Genomic DNA, 11101 nt, shown 5'->3' with positions numbered 1-11101 from the left:
CTTTGATCCCAAAAATAAGAAAGTAACTACATTCTGACCATCACAAACATCACAACTTTTGAATGCATCTTTTATCGCCCAAACATCTTCTCAATTATCCCAATGAAAATCAGTTCGGCCCTAGAGTGGATCTAGCTAAATTTTTTTCAAACTGAAACACCTAATTCCTCAAATTGATCCAATGAACTCATTATAGTGATTGAAAACAACAACAATTATTGATTGAACATTTTAAAACTCATTTCACCCTCTCCTGCCAACTGCCAATTTTGTGCCAAGGGGTTATCTAATTGGCTTTAAAAATTGATATAATCACCTGACTGAGTCTTGGGATCTAACAAATTGATTCTTTGTTCCACATTCTCTTACCTTGTCAAATCTTGTGTCATGATGATGCCTAGGTCAAAATATATTGACCGTCAAAGTTGCCTTTGTAAAACTACCTGCAATAAAACTTGTCAGAAAACCATAAAATACATTCAATTTTGGCTTCGAAAATAGGTCAAACTGACACTTGAGGGCACAAAAATTGGGGCATTAGTTAAATTTTACAAGGAGAGAGTAAATACGTGATTAGGGCTCATGACCAATAATTGGGTGAATTTGGTGAATGGTCAAAGTGGGCTACTTGGATTTGTAGAATTAGGAATAATGGCAGAACAATGATTTTCACAAACAAAATAGACCTAGGAAAGTGTGCAAACGGATTCTTCAAGACTTAAAAATTGGTACAATTAAAGAATTTTTAGAGTAGAACATAGTGGTACAATCCATTTGGTTCAAAAATGATGGATTTTGAGTTATGAGATCCTAAATAGTGGTACTAATCAATCTGCATTTCTTAACACTAGTAAAAAATCAAAAATTTCATTTGGAATCACATTTGAAAACAAGTCAAATGGATTCATGATAATCTCAAATCTAAAACATAGCAAGTGTTAGACCACTAGAATGCAATACAAAAGGAAATTTCTTATTTTGGTCAACTAGGTCAAATTTATAGCTAGTGAAATAGGCCCCCCTAGAATTCTGAACAATTTACACTAGCATGACAATAGTAAACAACCAACTTTGAGGGATTCAAAACCTAGTCAAAACATATCTAGATGACTTGAAAATAGAAACATAGGTTCTATGATATGTGTATTAAACACTCCCAAAGTAGAAAATCATGAAACATTACTGGGTGTAAGATATTCAATTGCAAACTAAGCTACCTTTCATTGTTTGACATTTAGGCAAAAATGCAAATTCAAACATTGCTCAAAATGAAACTTCATGGAATGACTCAAAATGGAAATTTATCTTCATGGGTCACATGGATATACTAAATGTAAGGTGTTAGAAACATTAAACACCTCTTAGACATCAAAAGGATAGTCAGGTACATAAGTAATAAATGCGCTTATAGGGGCGCAAAATGACTCAAAAGTTTAAAATGGTATTCACATCGGGAATACAATTTTGAGTCCCATCAGTGGATTTTTATGGGGGTGCATGTCCCTTGAAAGTATGGAAAGGATTCAAAATCACTAGAAGAAGTAGACCACACACCTAACAACAAAAACTTCTCTCGAACAACTTATTGAAAGAAAAAACAACTACTCCTAAACTGTACAGGTGATGGCCTCGGGCTATCGAAACTTCTTACCTCTGTCATATATCTAATTTTCATCTCCATTTTCATGAAGTAAGATAAAAATATCTTTCTTATTAGTTTCACCAATCAGATTAATACTCTCCATTAGTTCACTTGGAAAAACAAAATAACTTCCTTCATTCTCATAGTGCATATAGAAATCAACATTAATTTCTACATCATGCTCACTATGAGAAAATGAATTAGCATGCTCATATAAACTATCCTCAAACTAAAAGTCATCATGAACAAATGATTGATGCATGCTATCGACTAGAAACATGAAGGCTTCATACTTTACTTCATTGAAAAAGTAACATGTGTCAAAAGTTTTCAACTCACCTTGTGTAACTGGGTGTGAAGAATATTTTAGATCTAATTTCTCTTCATTAGTAGTCCTGATATTCATCCAAGTAGACTTATCACATTTTGAAAATCCTTCGCACTCTAACAACTAATTAGTTACCAAGTTTGAAAAACTATCATGAAAGTGCTGGTATAAAATATGCTGATCACAATATTCATCATACAACTTGTTAGAGTGAACTTTGAACTCATCAAACTTACCAACACAAAAGGGAAACTCAGAATCAGATTTAAAACTTCCATCCTCTTCCTCTTTTTCATATGAAAAATTAAAAACAACTTTAGTGTTATCAACATGAGAAGAATCTAAAATAGTATGAAACTTCTCCTGCATGGTACTCTCATCATAAGCAAAGTCATCATGTGTATTGACGCTTGAAACATTATCACATAGACCTCCAAAACTTGACAAATTTTATATCAATTTTAGCATCAAACCTTGGGGAAAGGACTTTTTCTTGAGAAGAAACATACCATGGGATAGCATGAGCAACTAGAGAAATGTTTGCATACCTTTCGAGATCATGAGCTAGTTGTTGGAAATGATTGAAATGATCATAAGAACAATTGTTGGAATAATATATGGAACTGGTAAAGAATGTCCTCAATCATTGTTTTGTCATTGGTGTCAAACTTGCTACTTGCAGGGATGACAATTGCTTTAGTGATCCAAATACTATCAATTAGTTGATTTTCAAGGTGGAGGCAATCAATAAGATGTAACTAGGACACCTAGAGAAAGGTTGAAGTTATGATGTTGTAATGAAGTACAAGGTGTATATGAGCAATGTTAGTATGCTAATAGAAACCAAATTTAAATAAAGCTTCTACAAACTAAACAAAATTCATAAACTTCAAGATAGACTAAGATGAGCTCTCAATTGAAAATATGAGCCATTAATGGGCTCTCTCAATGAGAAGCTCTCTTGTTGAGTAGCTTTGTCTAAATGGATAGGATGTATGCTCAATATGCTTCCAAAGGCTTCAATGGATGATTGTGGATTTTTGGTGTGGATAGATGGCTTTAGTATGGATTTGGCTCTCAAAATAGCATTATAACTTTACTTCATGGATTGTGTTAAAATGGCTTGGGAGAGGATTCCTTAAATAGGCAAAGGGCTTGAGGGATCAAGGGCTAGGATGCAAGGATGGGAAAAAGCTCATGGAGGGCTCAGATTGCATGAGAGGAGAGCACATGGATTGTGCTTCTTTATAGCCAATCAAGGAGTGACACATGTCACATGGTGAGAGGATGGAGGAAAGGGGAAGGATGAGTCAACAAAGGAGGCTCAAGGGATAAAATCTTCATAAAGACTCTCATAATGACTTGTAAGAGCCATAAAAGGGCTTGTAAGAGTCATTTATGACCTAGTGGACTCCATAAAGTTTTATGGTTGAGATATTTTGAGGGTGATGAGAGCAATTTTGACTTGGGCTTGATTAGGAAGGTTCTAAGCTTGCTTAGGCTTGTGCAAATGATTAGAGGATGGATTAGGATGGTTTAGGATTAGCTTAAGGATAGGCAAGTGGATGGCATTTAATGAGGGTGGGTGAAGGAGGAGATATTTGTTAACTTTGGCTTGGGTTAGTAAGTTTTAACCCATGTTTAGGCAATGTGACATGGTTAGGAGGGGATTAGGATTAGGGTTAAAGACATCTTCTAGAAGAGTCTAGGCTTTGGATGAGGATAAAGACTTTCTAGAATAGTCTAGAATTTCCTAGGATGAGGATGAAGACTTTCTAGAAGAGTCTAGAACTTCTTAGGATGAGGATAAATTAGATTTTTAGGAAATAAATAAAGTTTTATTTATTTCAAGGGTTTGGGTTGAGGAGATATTTATTAAAACTTTTTTAATAAACATGAGGATTAATATTTAATCTTAATTAAATATTTTGAGTTGGGATTACGGGTAGCAAATGATGGGATTAGCCTTTAATCAAAATTAAAGAAGGATTAGAAGATTTTGGAAGAGGTTAGTGGTTTTAAGGAAATTGGCCAAGTTTTGGGAAAAAAATAATTTATTTATTTATTTTGGGTTTTTGGTCAATTTATTAATTAAATAATTAATAAATAAGGAAATAATGTTTAAATAAGATTTAAACATTTTTGGGAGGGATTCCTTAATTAAATATTTTTAATTAAGATAAAGGGATTTAATGGCATAAAAATAAATTAATTAATTAAATAATTAATTAATTAATAAATGATGATGTCATCGGGACTTTTTAAGAAAATAAAAATACTTTATTTTCTAAAGGATTTTTAGGTGTCTACACAAGGATCAGTCAAGCCATTTATGAAACAGTGTATTGGATGACATACTAAAAGATACAAAGAATGAGCACACTGAAACATATCAAAGATCTAAGGTTTTAGCTAAGTCTTTTGTAAAGCTCAAACTAAGTTTATTAGAGAGAAGGTGCCGAGCAAGCTAGTAAGAGCCGAGCAAATTCCTAGTTAAGTGCCGAGCAAGTTCAAGTGCTAAGAAAGTTCAAGTGCCGAGTAGAACCAAGTACCGAGCTAGTATAGGTGCTGAGTAACATGGAGGTGCCGAGCACTAGTAACTCAATAATGCCGAGTTGCTGCATTATTTAGGAAATCGAAGATTCACCAGATCTAAGTCGACAAAGTTGTTATCTAGAAACCTGTGAATTAAAAAGAAGATAAGAATGATGAACTGGTGGCACAGAACACCATGTATAACATTTTTAAGATACAACTGGTGAAGTTTCAAGAAGAAAACAAGATATGGGGTAGATACATTATATCCTACCTAATCCATTTTGAAACCCTAAAATTGGAGAGGGAGAATTGAGCGGCAAAGGCAAATCAAAATTGTATATAAAGACATAAGTTAGTGAAGAAAAAGTGTGGAATAGAGGGGATAGTGAGAGAGAGAGCCGTGGTCAAGCATAAAAGCATGAAATGCTAAAGAATGAGCTAAGGAGAAGATAACACAAGAGCTTTGTTTAGATAGACAACCACAAGGATGAATGCATTGGCAAAATGAGTAGGAAGACTCAAAGAGACGAAGCTTGAGAGGGAGACAAGTAGTCAGAGCTGAAGTGATTAAAGCCAAGCATAAGGATTGAACAGAAAGAGTGATCTAAAATCTGCAAAGTATGTTGTAAGTTATGTCAGATAAAAAGACCATTATAGTTACTTTCTAGCAATTGTAATAGTAAGATAAATCCTATGGACTTAGGTTGGTTTAACAACCATTAGATAAATCCTTTAATAGGGTGACATTCCAAGTGGATGTTCTAAAGACCTTTAACCAGGCCCATTCCTAACAGTTTGGTGAAATCCTCTAACAAGGTCACATTTAACAGTGTGTTGTAAGCATTTAATAGGGCATCACTTTAGAAGAGTGAGAATCAAGTAGCATGTTACTGGTGATTTTTCCCAAATTGGGTTTCCACGTAAATCATTGTGTCAGGTGTTGATCTTGAATGTTTTATCTTTGCATGTTGATTTACAGTAATTTGCTTATATGACTGATTTAAGTTTGATCATTTGAAAAGGGTATTAATAGGGCATTTGGACCTTGAATAACTGATTCACCCCCCCTCTCAGTTATTCTAAAAAATTCTAACAATTGGTATCAGAGCCTGACTGCTGATTCAGTTTAAAGGGACTACTAGCAGAAAAGATCAAAATGCCAAAGAGAGAAGTTCCCAAGCTCAACAAAGACAACTTTGTTGCATGGAAAAGTTTGATGAAGCCACATCTTGGATCCATAGGAGATTATGCTTAAAATTCAATTGTCACTGAACATGTAGATCCAACAGGTGCTCCTACTGCCGAAGATATGAAAAACAAACAAGAACACAACCAGACAATGCTGGAAATTGCCTATGCACTCAGCAATGCTGAATTTGATGATATCAAAGGACGTGACACTGCATTCAAAATGTGGAAAGCCCTATTAGACATCTATGGAGGAGATCAAAATGTACAAAAAGCAAAAAGAGAAAGTCTTAGAGGAAAATTTGATGACATGAAAATGGAAAAAAATTAGAATGCTGCTCAGTATGGTGCAAGAATAAAGGAAGTGGTAAGTGCAATAAGATGCTTGAATGGTCAACTGGATGAAGATACTGTTAATAGTAAGTTCTTAAGAACCTTGCTTCCTATCTATGCTATTAGAGTATCAACAATACAAGAGCTAAGATGTATACCAGGAAATAATCTAAGCTTTGAAGGTATAATAGGTAGACTCATTGCATTTGAGTTATCTAATTTTGACAGCTACAAACCTGAAAATGTTGAATCTCCTTTTAAGGCCAAGTTATCACTAAAAGATGCCGAATAGGTGAAATCAAGGAAAGGAAGAAAAATGAAGTATGTATCTAGTGACAGTAGCACTGATGAGGAAGATGTGGAACAATTGGAAGCATTGCTTGCTAGAAGATTTCATAGGGGCAAAGGAGAATTCAAAGGTAAGATGCCTATCATTTGTTTCAATTGCAATGAAGTAGGTCATATTGCTACAAGATGTCCATAGAAAAAGGATTCCAAGGAAGGCAACAAATACAAGAACAGAAGAGATGATGACAAGAGAGACTACAAAGAAAAAGGTAAGAAGTGTTATATTGTTGAAGAAAATTTTGATGACAATGATGATGAAGTTGTATATGTAGCCATGAAGGACCAATCTGATGAAGAAGAAGCCACAGCACTGGTGAAATGTATTAACAAGAATGACAGATGGATCATAGACAGTGGATGCTCACATCACATGACAGGAGACAAAAGTAAGTTTGTTAACTTTACTCAGTATGATGGAAATAGTGTTAGATTTGGTAATGATGCTCCATGTCAAATCAGAGGAAAAGGTTCCATTAAGCTCACAGACCAAATTTCACGTGACAATGCATACTATGTTGAAGGATTAAACTACAATTTACTGAGTGTCTCACAATTAGGCAATATAGGTTGCAAAGTGGAATTTGAAAATAAAACTGCAAAAATCTATGACAATGATGGTAAACTAATAGGAAAAGGAGATCAAACAAAGAGTAATTTACCTTACCTTGATATGGATGATGCTTCTTGTCTATTTGCAAAATTTGATGATGAATGGTTATGGCATAGAAGATTATGTCATGTCAACTTTGACAATATGGTCAAAATCAGTAAAATAAAAAAAGTCAGAGGGCTAGAAAAATTGAAGAAGCCTGATAATGTCATGTGTAAACAATGTCAGCTAGGAAAGATGACAAAGTCAAGTTTCAAAAGCAAAAACTATACATCTAAAGAGATACTTGAGTTAGTTCACACTGACTTATGTGGTCCAATGGAAATACAAAGCTATAGAGGAGATAAATACATAATGTTATTTGTTGATGACTATTCTAGGACGATGACTGTTATGTTCTTAAAACAAAAATTTGATGCTTTTCAAATGTTTAAGTGGTATGTGGCCAAAGTTGAAAAGGAAACTGGAAAAATCTTGAAATGTCTAAGATCAGATAGAGGTGGTGAATTTACATCAAATGAATTCGAGATATTCTGTAATGACAATGGAATCAAAAGACAGACATCAGCTCCTAGAACTCCCCCACATAATGGAATTGCTGGAAGAAGAAACAGATCTATAATTGACTATGCCAGAACATTAATGATGAAAAAAATGTTGCTCTAAGATACTGGAGAGAAGCTGTAAGTGTAGCTGTTCATACATTGAACTGAGTACAAGTCAAGAAAGGTACAAATACAACACCTTTTGAATTATGGTATGGTTACTCACCCAATGTAAAACATTTCAAAGTATTTGGCTGCAAATGTATTATCTTTAAAGATGTTAGAAATGGAAAATTTGATGCAAAAAGTGATGAAGGTATATTTCTTGGTTACTCCACAAGAAGTAATTCATATAAGTGTTTGAATGTTAACACTAGCAAAATTGTGGAAAGTGCAAATGTAAATTTTGATGAGCACACAGAAGTTCAAGCTGAAGAACCAAAGAAAATGGAAAAATATAGAACCTTTGTATACTCTTATGAAGGAATAACTGCTGATGAGGATGATGTCAATCAAATTGAAAGTCAACAACAACTGTCAGTTTAAGCCGATTCACAACCAATGAATGCCGAGTTGCATTCAGAAGCCGAGTTACAGAATGAAGAAAATGCACAATCTAATTCAGAAGACAACATACATGATGAAGAACAACCTGACAATGAAGAGCATAGTGATCCTGAATCTGAAAGATCAAACATGGAAATAAGGACAGAGCCAAGATTATCCAAATATGTAAAAAGACATCATCCTGCTGAACAAGTAATTGGTGACAAAGATGCAAGACCAATGACAAGGAGCAGACTAAGACATGAATCATGTCTGATCAGCATATCTGAACCCAAGACAGTATACAGAGCATTACAAGATGGGGATTGGTATAAAGCTATGGAAGAAGAAATTGATCAAATAAGAAAAAATAAAACCTGGAGTTTGGTTCCCAGACCAACTGACAAGAATGTGATTGGCACCAAATGGGTATTCAGAAACAAACTAGATGAGAATGGTGAGATTACCAAAAATAAAGCCAGATTAGTATGCAAGGGTTATGCTCAAGAAGAAGGAATAGATTATGGAGAAACATTCGCTCCTGTTGCTAGAATGGAAGGAGTAAGAACTTTACTTGCATATGCTGCCTACAAAGATTTCAAAGTCTATTAGATGGATGTAAAATCCACCTTCTTAAATGGTATACTAGAAGAAGAAGTCTACATTGAACAACCAGAAGGATTTGTTGATGAAAACAATAATGATATGGTGTGTAAGTTACATAAAGCACTCTATGGTTTGAAACAACCACCTAGAGCATGGTATGAGAGACTTCACAAGTATCTAGTGCAAATTGGATTTGAAAGAACTGATGATAACAACAACATGTACATCAAAGCTGAAGAAGGTAAAGACATTATTGTATCTAAAATTTTTGTGGATGACATAGTATTTGGTGGTAAGGAAGTAATTTGCAAAGGCTTTGCTAACAAAATGAAACATGAATTTGAAATGTCTATGTTTGGAGAAATCAAATTTTTTGTTGGATTGCAAGTTCATCAACTCAAACATGGAATATTTATTACACAATCAAAATACATCAAAGAAATTCTTAAAACATTTGGATTGGAGGAATCCAAACCAGTCAGCACACCAATGGCCATAGGAAATAAGCTATCCAAAAATGATGAGTCAGCTGAAGTCAATCAAACAATGTACAGATCCATGATTGGAAAACTACAATATGTTGTACATAGTAGACCAGACATAGCATTAGCAGTTGTAATAGTAGCTAGGTTCTCTGCTAATCCTAAAGAAAATCATCTCATAGCAGTAAAAAGAATAATGAGATATCTCAAAGGGATTGATGATTTTGGTCTATACTACAAAAAGAATGGAAAATTTGAACTCAATGCATATACAGATGCAGAATGGGGAGGAAACATTGATGACAGAAAAAGCACAAGTGGAGGAGCATTATTTCTAGGCAAAAGGCTGGTTACCTAGATTAGCAAGAAACAAACATGTATATCCCAGTCTACTGTAGAATCAGAATATGTGGCAGCTGCAGTCAATTGTACAAACATTGTATGGCTCACACATCTATTGAATGGAATGAAAGAAGAAGTAACAAAATTGGTGATATTGTATTGTGATAATACAAGTGCTATAAACATATCCAAAAATCTAGTGATGCATGCAAAAACCAAGCACATTGCAATCAAGTATCATTATGTCAGAGAATTGGTAGAAGACAAACAAGTGAAGTTGGAATACATTCACACAAAGGAACATATAGCAGATATCTTCACCAAACCATTGCCCAAGGATGCCTATGAATATCTTAGAGGCAAGCTAGGGGTTATACCCCTAACTCAAGTAGTTTAAGGCAATAAGGAAGCTGCCTTGCATCAATAGGAATAAATCATTGAAATATTAATAGTTTGATGCAAAGGATGACAACAGGAACAGAAACTCCAAATCAGTCACAAGCATGGTGACAGAGGGAGAAAGACAACAAGAAGCCAAAGCTTATATCTTGCATGATAAAGATGCTACATCTTTGGAATTTATGTCAAAGAGGGAGAAATATGCAGAAAACTGATCAATGCAAAGAAAGTGGGAGATATATATGAAAGAGGGAGATATATGTGATAAGTAGTGAAAATGCAGCAAGTCAATACAATCTTGGTGGTAACTAAATTGATTACTTGATTAGTTTGGTTTTCCATCAATGCCAAAGAGGGAGATTGTTGGAAATGATTGAAATGATCATAAGAACAATTGTTGGAATAATAAATGGAACTGGTAAAGAATGTCCTCAATCATTGTTTTGTCATTGATGTCAAACTTGCTACTTGCAGGGATGACAATTGCTTTAGTGATCCAAATACTATCAATTAGTTGATTGTCAAGGTGGAGGCAATCAATAAGATGTAACTAGAATACCTAAGTACAAGGATCAGTCAAGCCATTAATGAAATAGTGTATTGGATGACATACTAAAAGATACAAAGAATGAGCACACTGAAACATATCAAAGATCTAAGGTTTTAGCTAAGTCTTTTGTAAAGCTCAAACTAAGTTTATTAGAGAGAAGGTGCCGAGCAAGCTAGTAAGAGTCGAGCAAATTCCTAGTTAAGTGCCAAGCAAGTTCAAGTGCCGAGCAAGTTCAAGTGCTGAGCAGAACCAAGTACAGAGCTAGTATAGGTGCCGAGTAACACAGAGGTGCCAAGCACCAGTAACTCAATAATGCTGAGTTGTTGCATTATTTAGGAAATCGAAGATTTGCCAGATCTAAGCCGACAAAGTTGTTATCTAGAAATCTGTGAATTAAAAGGAAGATAAGAATGATGAACTGATGGCACAAAACACCATGTAGAACATTTTAAAGATACAACTGGCAAAGTTTCAAGAAGAAAACAAGATATGGGGTAGATACATTGTATCCTACCTAATCCATTTTGAAACCCTAAAATTGGAGAGGGAGAATTGAGCGGCAAAGGAAAATTAGACTTGTATATAAAGACATAAGTTAATGAAGAAAAAAGTGTGGAATAAAGGGGATAGTGAGAGAGAGAGCT

Source organism: Cupressus sempervirens, chromosome 11, assembly GCF_028749045.1.
Source record: "Cupressus sempervirens isolate cs-2001-9-10 chromosome 11, ASM2874904v1, whole genome shotgun sequence".
NCBI lineage: Eukaryota > Viridiplantae > Streptophyta > Pinopsida > Cupressales > Cupressaceae > Cupressus > Cupressus sempervirens.
This window is presented reverse-complemented; position numbering follows the sequence as displayed.